This window comes from Triticum dicoccoides, chromosome 7A, assembly GCF_002162155.2.
Source record: "Triticum dicoccoides isolate Atlit2015 ecotype Zavitan chromosome 7A, WEW_v2.0, whole genome shotgun sequence".
NCBI classification, from domain to species: Eukaryota; Viridiplantae; Streptophyta; class Magnoliopsida; order Poales; family Poaceae; genus Triticum; species Triticum dicoccoides.
Genome location: NC_041392.1, coordinates 701,827,984 through 701,836,040, shown reverse-complemented (window position 1 = coordinate 701,836,040; position 8,057 = coordinate 701,827,984).

Genomic DNA, 8,057 nt, shown 5'->3' with positions numbered 1-8,057 from the left:
GGGGGGGGGGATTTCCCCACCTGAATCTTTATAGAGGTATAGACCAGAAGGTCAGGTGTTACATCATACACATGGACAAGTCAGGGAGAGGGAGTTTGGGGGCCGAGGCAGAGCAACCCCGAGGGAGGGGCTCAGTCGGAGCTGGGCAGACAGGCCAGCCAGGCATCAGCCGCATGTTTCAGGGGGCGGGGGAGTCGAACTCGCTAGAGCACTGCGTCTTCCCTACAAGCTCGGAGCAACCTGGAGAGGGACGGAGGCATCCCCTGGAAGACCACCGCATTTCGGTGCTTCCAAAGTTGCCAGCAACAAAGCAGCAGGAAGGTTGGGCCCGAAGCAACGGGGACCCCTGACGGCGGGGAGAGCAAGTGGAGCTCGCTGACGGTGGTGGCTTCAAAGGAGATCTTGCCGACCGCCTGCCAGAAGCTACAGGCGAACGCACACCCGAAGATGAGGTGGTCCGCCGTCTCGAAGGGAGAAGTACATAGGGGGTAACCAGCGCCCGCGGCCTCAACAATGTGCTTGCGGAGAAGGACGTCCCGCGTGTGGATCCGGGCCTGGACCAGGAGCCAGGCGAAAAAAGGGACCCGACTCGGAGCGTAGTTCTGTCAGACGAAAGCAGCGAAAGGCACCCGCACCCCTCCAAAGTGACATAGGCGATAGACGCCGGACGACGAAAGGAGGTTGCCCTTCCCGCACTCGGGACGGAGATATCGTTCGTCAGGCTCGTCCGTGAGGGTCACCCCTACCAGGTTCCGAAGAAGGATGGCACGATCACGGCCCCCCGCGTGGTTTACTCGGGTGACAAGAGCTCCGTCGAGGCTGCACCGGAGGACCTAGGCCACGGAGGCCTCCGGCATGGTTGTGTGGGAGAAGAGCGACGTCAGCCGCCACACTAGAGCGCCCCCCGGAAGCCAGGCGTCGAGCCAGAAAGCGGTGGTCCGCCCGTCCCCCACCCGGACAGAAGAGACCGCCCGGTACATTGGCATCAGCTCAGCCAGCGAGTAGCCGAGGGCTGTTTAATCACCATGTGCATTTATAATATGCTTACTGAATTAGATTCCAGAATGCAGTTTCTTACCTGAACTGTTCGTGAAGGGCATCCATTTCCAATGTCCAGCGATGCATTTTCATACCAAATCCAGCGGGAACCCAGTCTAGAAACTCCCAACGTAGGGAGGACGCAGCAAGATTGCTGGAAATTTTGTCCGAGACAAACAAATGATATGTTGGTTTGGATTCTCGAGATCCGCTTTGTCCGAATTTGGTACAATCCATATGTTAGTTATCTGATTATTTGATTCCAATTTCTTGTGATAATTTGCAATCAGTTGTGCTATGAAATTTCTACTATACTGTTAGAAGCTGAGGGCTGTTTGTTTTTAATTTTCACTTGGGGGGGGGATTTCCCCACCTGAATCTTTATAGAGGTATAGACCAGAAGGTCAGGTGTTACATCATACACATGGACAAGTCAGGGAGAGGGAGTTTGGGGGCCGAGGCAGAGCAACCCCGAGGGAGGGGCTCAGTCGGAGCTGGGCAGACAGGCCAGCCAGGCATCAGCCGCATGTTTCAGGGGTGGGGGAGTCGAACTCGCTAGAGCACTGCGTCTTCCCTACAAGCTCGGAGCAACCTGGAGAGGGACGGAGGCATCCCCTGGAAGACCCCGCATTTCGGTGCTTCCAAAGTTGCCAGCAACAAAGCAGCAGGAAGGTTGGGCCCGAAGCAACGGGGACCCCTGACGACAGGGAGAGCAAGTGGAGCTCGCTGACGGTGGTGGCTTCAAAGGAGATCTTGCCGACCGCCTGCCAGAAGCTACAGGCGAACGCACACCCGAAGATGAGGTGGTCCGCCGTCTCGAGGGGAGAAGTACATAGGGGGCAACCAGCGGCCGCGGTCTCAACAATGTGCTTGCGGAGAAGGGCGTCCCGCATGTGGATCCGGGCCTGGACCAGGAGCCAGGCGAAAAAAGGGACCCGACTCGGAGCGTAGTTCTGCCAGACGAAAGCAGCGAAAGGCACACGCACCCCTCCAAAGTGACATAGGCGATAGACGCCGGACGACGAAAGGAGGTTGCCCTTCCCGCACTCGGGACGGAGACATCGTTCGTCAGGCTCGTCCGTGAGGGTCACCCCTACCAGGTTCCGAAGAAGGATGGCACGATCACGGCCCCTCGCGTGGTTTACTCGGGGGACAAGAGCTCCGTCGAGGCCGCACCGGAGGACCTGGGCCACGGAGGCCTCCGGCATGGTGGTGTGGGAGAAGAGCGACGTCAGCCGCCACACTAGAGCGCCCCCCGGAAGCCAGGCGTCGAGCCAGAAAGCGATGGTCCGCCCGTCCCCCACCCGCACAGAAGAGACCGCCCGGTACATTGGCATCAGCTCAGGCAGCGAGTAGCTGAGGGCTGTTTAATCACCATGTGCATTTATAATATGCTTACTGAATTAGATTCCAGAATGCAGTTTCTTACCTGAACTGTTCGTGAAGGGCATCCATTTCCAATGTCCAGCGATGCATTTTCATACCAAATCCAGCGGGAACCCAGTCTAGAAACTCCCAACGTAGGGAGGACGCAGCAAGATTGCTGGAAATTTTGTCCGAGACAAACAAATGATATGTTGGTTTGGATTCTCGGGATCCGCTTTGTCTGAATTTGGTACAATCCATATGTTAGTTATCTGATTATTTGATTCCAATTTCTTGTGATAATTTGCAATCAGTTGTGCTATGAAATTTCTACTGTACTGTTAGAAGCTGAGGGCTGTTTTTTTTTTAATTTTCACTTGGGGGGGGGGGATTTCCCCACCTGAATCTTTATAGAGGTATAGACCAGAAGGTCAGGTGTTACATCATACACATGGACAAGTCAGGGAGAGGGAGTTTGGGGGCCGAGGCAGAGCAACCCCGAGGGAGGGGCTCAGTCGGAGCTGGGCAGACAGGCCAGCCAGGCATCAGCCGCATGTTTCAGGGGGCAGGAGAGTCGAACTCGCTAGAGCACTGCGTCTTCCCTACAAGCTCGGAGCAACCTGGAGAGGGACGGAGGCATCCCCTGGAAGACCACCGCATTTCGGTGCTTCCAAAGTTGCCAGCAACAAAGCAGCAGGAAGGTTGGGCCCGAAGCAACGGGGACCCCTGACGGCGGGGAGAGCAAGTGGAGCTCGCTGACGGTGGTGGCTTCAAAGGAGATCTTGCCGACCGCCTGCCAGAAGCTACTGGCGAACGCACACCCGAAGATGAGGTGGTCCGCCGTCTCGAAGGGAGAAGTACATAGGGGGTAACCAGCGCCCGCGGCCTCAACAATGTGCTTGCGGAGAAGGACGTCCCGCGTGTGGATCCGGGCCTGGACCAGGAGCCAGGCGAAAAAAGGGACCCGACTCGGAGCGTAGTTCTGCCAGACGAAAGCAGCGAAAGGCACCCGCACCCCTCCAAAGTGACATAGGCGATAGACGCCGGACGATGAAAGGAGGTTGCCCTTCCCGCACTCGGGACGGAGACATCGTTCGTCAGGCTCGTCCGTGAGGGTCACCCCTACCAGGTTCCGAAGAAGGATGGCACGATCACGGCCCCCCGCGTGGTTTACTCGGGAGACAAGAGCTCCGTCGAGGCCGCACCGGAGGACCTAGGCCACGGAGGCCTCCGGCATGGTTGTGTGGGAGAAGAGCAACGTCAGCCGCCACACTAGAGCGCCCCCCGGAAGCCAGGCGTCGAGCCAGAAAGCGGTGGTCCGCCCGTCCCCCACCCGGACAGAAGAGACCGCCCGGTACATTGGCATCAGCTCAGCCAGCGAGTAGCCGAGGGCTGTTTAATCACCATGTGCATTTATAATATGCTTACTGAATTAGATTCCAGAATGCAGTTTCTTACCTGAACTGTTCGTGAAGGGCATCCATTTCCAATGTCCAGCGATGCATTTTCATACCAAATCCAGCGGGAACCCAGTCTAGAAACTCCCAACGTAGGGAGGACGCAGCAAGATTGCTGGAAATTTTGTCCGAGACAAACAAATGATATGTTGGTTTGGATTCTCGAGATCCGCTTTGTCCGAATTTGGTACAATCCATATGTTAGTTATCTGATTATTTGATTCCAATTTCTTGTGATAATTTGCAATCAGTTGTGCTATGAAATTTCTACTATACTGTTAGAAGCTGAGGGCTGTTTGTTTTTAATTTTCACTTGGGGGGGGGGGATTTCCCCACCTGAATCTTTATAGAGGTATAGACCAGAAGGTCAGGTGTTACATCATACACATGGACAAGTCAGGGAGAGGGAGTTTGGGGGCCGAGGCAGAGCAACCCCGAGGGAGGGGCTCAGTCGGAGCTGGGCAGACAGGCCAGCCAGGCATCAGCCGCATGTTTCAGGGGGCGGGGGAGTCGAACTCGCTAGAGCACTGCGTCTTCCCTACAAGCTCGGAGCAACCTGGAGAGGGACGGAGGCATCCCCTGGAAGACCACCGCATTTCGGTGCTTCCAAAGTTGCCAGCAACAAAGCAGCAGGAAGGTTGGGCTCGAAGCAACAGGGACCCCTGACAACGGGGAGAGCAAGTGGAGCTCGCTGACGGTGGTGGCTTCAAAGGAGATCTTTCCGACCGCCTGCCAGAAGCTACAGGCGAACGCACACCCGAAGATGAGGTGGTCCGCCGTCTCGAGGGGAGAAGTACATAGGGGGCAACCAGCGCCCGCGGCCTCAACAATGTGCTTGCGGAGAAGGACGTCCCGCATGTGGATCCGGGCCTGGACCAGGAGCCAGGCGAAAAAAGGGACCCGACTCGGAGCGTAGTTCTGCCAGACGAAAGCAGCGAAAGGCACACGCACCCCTCCAAAGTGACATAGGCGATAGACGCCGGACGACGAAAGGAGGTTGCCCTTCCCGCACTCGGGACGGAGACATCGTTCGTCAGGCTCGTCCGTGAGGGTCACCCCTACCAGGTTCCGAAGAAGGATGGCACGATCACGGCCCCTCGCGTGGTTTACTCGGGGGACAAGAGCTCCGTCGAGGCCGCACCGGAGGACCTGGGCCACGGAGGCCTCCGGCATGGTGGTGTGGGAGAAGAGCGACGTCAGCCGCCACACTAGAGCGCCCCCCGGAAGCCAGGCGTCGAGCCAGAAAGCGATGGTCCGCCCGTCCCCCACCCGCACAGAAGAGACCGCCCGGTACATTGGCATCAGCTCAGGCAGCGAGTAGCCGAGGGCTGTTTAATCACCATGTGCATTTATAATATGCTTACTGAATTAGATTCCAGAATGCAGTTTCTTACCTGAACTGTTCGTGAAGGGCATCCATTTCCAATGTCCAGCGATGCATTTTCATACCAAATCCAGCGGGAACCCAGTCTAGAAACTCCCAACATAGGGAGGACGCAGCAAGATTGCTGGAAATTTTGTCCGAGACAAACAAATGATATGTTGGTTTGGATTCTCGGGATCCGCTTGTCTGAATTTGGTACAATCCATATGTTAGTTATCTGATTATTTGTTTCCAATTTCTTGTGATAATTTGCAATCAGTTGTGCTATGAACTTTCTAATGTACTATTAGAAGCTGAGGGCTATTCTTTTTTAATTTTCACTTGGGGGGGGGAGATTTCCCCACCTGAATCTTTATAGAGGTATAGACCAGAAGGTCAGGTGTCACATCATACACATGGACAAGTCAGGGAGAGGGAGTTTGGGGGCCGAGGCAGAGCAACCCCGAGGGAGGGGCTCAGTCGGAGCTGGGCAGACAGGCCATCCAGGCATCAGCCACATGTTTCAGGGGGCGGGGGAGTCGAACTCGCTAGAGCACTGCGTCTTCCCTACAAGCTCGGAGCAACCTGGAGAGGGACGGAGGCATCCCCTGGAAGACCTCCGCATTTCGGTGCTTCCAAAGTTGCCAACAACAAAGCAGCAGGAAGGTTGGGCCCGAAGCAACGGGGACCCCTGTCGGTGGGGAGAGCAAGTGGAGCTCGCTGACGGTGGTGGCTTCAAAGGAGATCTTGCCGACCGCCTGCCAGAAGCTACAGGCGAACGCACACCCGAAGATGAGGTGATCCGCCGTCTCGAGGGGAGCAGTACATAGGGGGCAACCAGCGCCCGCGGCCTCAACAATGTGCTTGCGGAGAAGGACGTCCCGCGTGTGGATCCAGGCCTGGACCAGGAGCCAGGCGAAAAAAGGGACCCGACTCGGAGCGTAGTTCTGCCAGACGAAAGCAGCGAAAGGCACCCGCACCCCTCCAAAGTGACATAGGCGATAGACGCCAGACGACGAAAGGAGGTTGCCCTTCCCGCACTCGGGACGAAGACATCGTTCGTCAGGCTCGTCCGTGAGGGTCACCCCTACCAGGTTCCGAAGAAGGATGGCACGATCACGGCCCCCCGCGTGGTTTACTCGGGGGACAAGAGCTCCGTCGAGGCCGCACCGGAGGACCTAGGCCACGGAGGCCTCCGGCATGGTGGTGTGGGAGAAGAGCGACGTCAGCCGCCACACTAGAGCGCCCCCCGGAAGCCAGGCGTCGAGCCAGAAAGCGGTTGTCCGCCCGTCCCCCACCCGGACAGAAGAGACCGCCCGGTACATTGGCATCAGCTCAGCCAACGAGTAGCTGAGGGCTGTTTAATCACCATGTGCATTTATAATATGCTTACTGAATTAGATTCCAGAATGCAGTTTCTTACCTGAACTGTTCGTGAAGGGCATCCATTTCCAATGTCCAGCGATGCATTTTCATACCAAATCCAGCGGGAACCCAGTCTAGAAACTCCCAACGTAGGGAGGACGCAGCAAGATTGCTGGAAATTTTGTCCGAGACAAACAAATGATATGTTGGTTTGGATTCTCGGGATCCGCTTTGTCTGAATTTGGTACAATCCATATGTTAGTTATCTGATTATTTGATTCCAATTTCTTGTGATAATTTGCAATCAATTGTGCTATGAAATTTCTACTGTACTGTTAGCAGCTGAGGGCTGTTTTTTTTTAATTTTCACTTGGGGGGGGGGGATTTCCCCACCTGAATCTTTATAGAGGTATAGACCAGAAGGTCAGGTGTTACATCATACACATGGACAAGTCAGGGAGAGGGAGTTTGGGGGCCGAGGCAGAGCAACCCCGAGGGAGGAGCTCAGTCGGAGCTGGGCAGACAGGCCAGCCAGGCATCAGCCACATGTTTCAGGGGGCGGGGGAGTCGAACTCGCTAGAGCACTGCGTCTTCCCTACAAGCTCGGAGCAACCTGGAGAGGGACGGAGGCATCCCCTGGAAGACCACCGCATTTCGGTGCTTCCAAAGTTGCCAGCAACAAAGCAGCAGGAAGGTTGGGCCCGAAGCAACGGGGACCCCTGACGGTGGGGAGAGCAAGTGGAGCTCGCTGACGGTGGTGGCTTCAAAGGAGATCTTGCCGACCGCCTGCCAGAAGCTACAGGCGAACGCACACCCGAAGATGAGGTGGTCTGCCGTCTCGAGGGGAGCAGTACATAGGGGGCAACCAGCGCCCGCGGCCTCAACAATGTGCTTGCGGAGAAGGACGTCCCGCGTGTGGATTCGGGCCTGGACCAGGAGCCAGGCGAAAAAAGGGACCCGACTTGGAGCGTAGTTCTGCCAGACGAAAGCAGCGAAAGGCACCCGCACCCCTCCAAAGTGACATAGGCGATAGACGCCGGACGATGAAAGGAGGTTGCCCTTCCCGCACTTGGGACGGAGACATCGTTCGTCAGGCTCGTCCGTGAGGGTCACCCCTACCAGGTTCCGAAGAAGGATGGCACGATCACGGCCCCTCGCGTGGTTTACTCGGGGGACAAGAGCTTCGTCGAGGCCGCACCGGAGGACCTGGGCCACGGAGGCCTCCGGCATGGTGGTGTGGGAGAAGAGAGACGTCAGCCGCCACACTAGAGCGCCCCCCCGGAAGCCAGGCGTCGATCCAGAAAGCGATGGTCCGCCCGTCCCCCACCCGGACAGAAGAGACCGCCCGGTACATTGGCATCAGCTCAGCCAGCGAGTAGCCGAGGGCTGTTTAATCACCATGTGCATTTATAATATGCTTACTGAATTAGATTCCAGAATGCAGTTTCTTACCTGAACTGTTCGTGAAG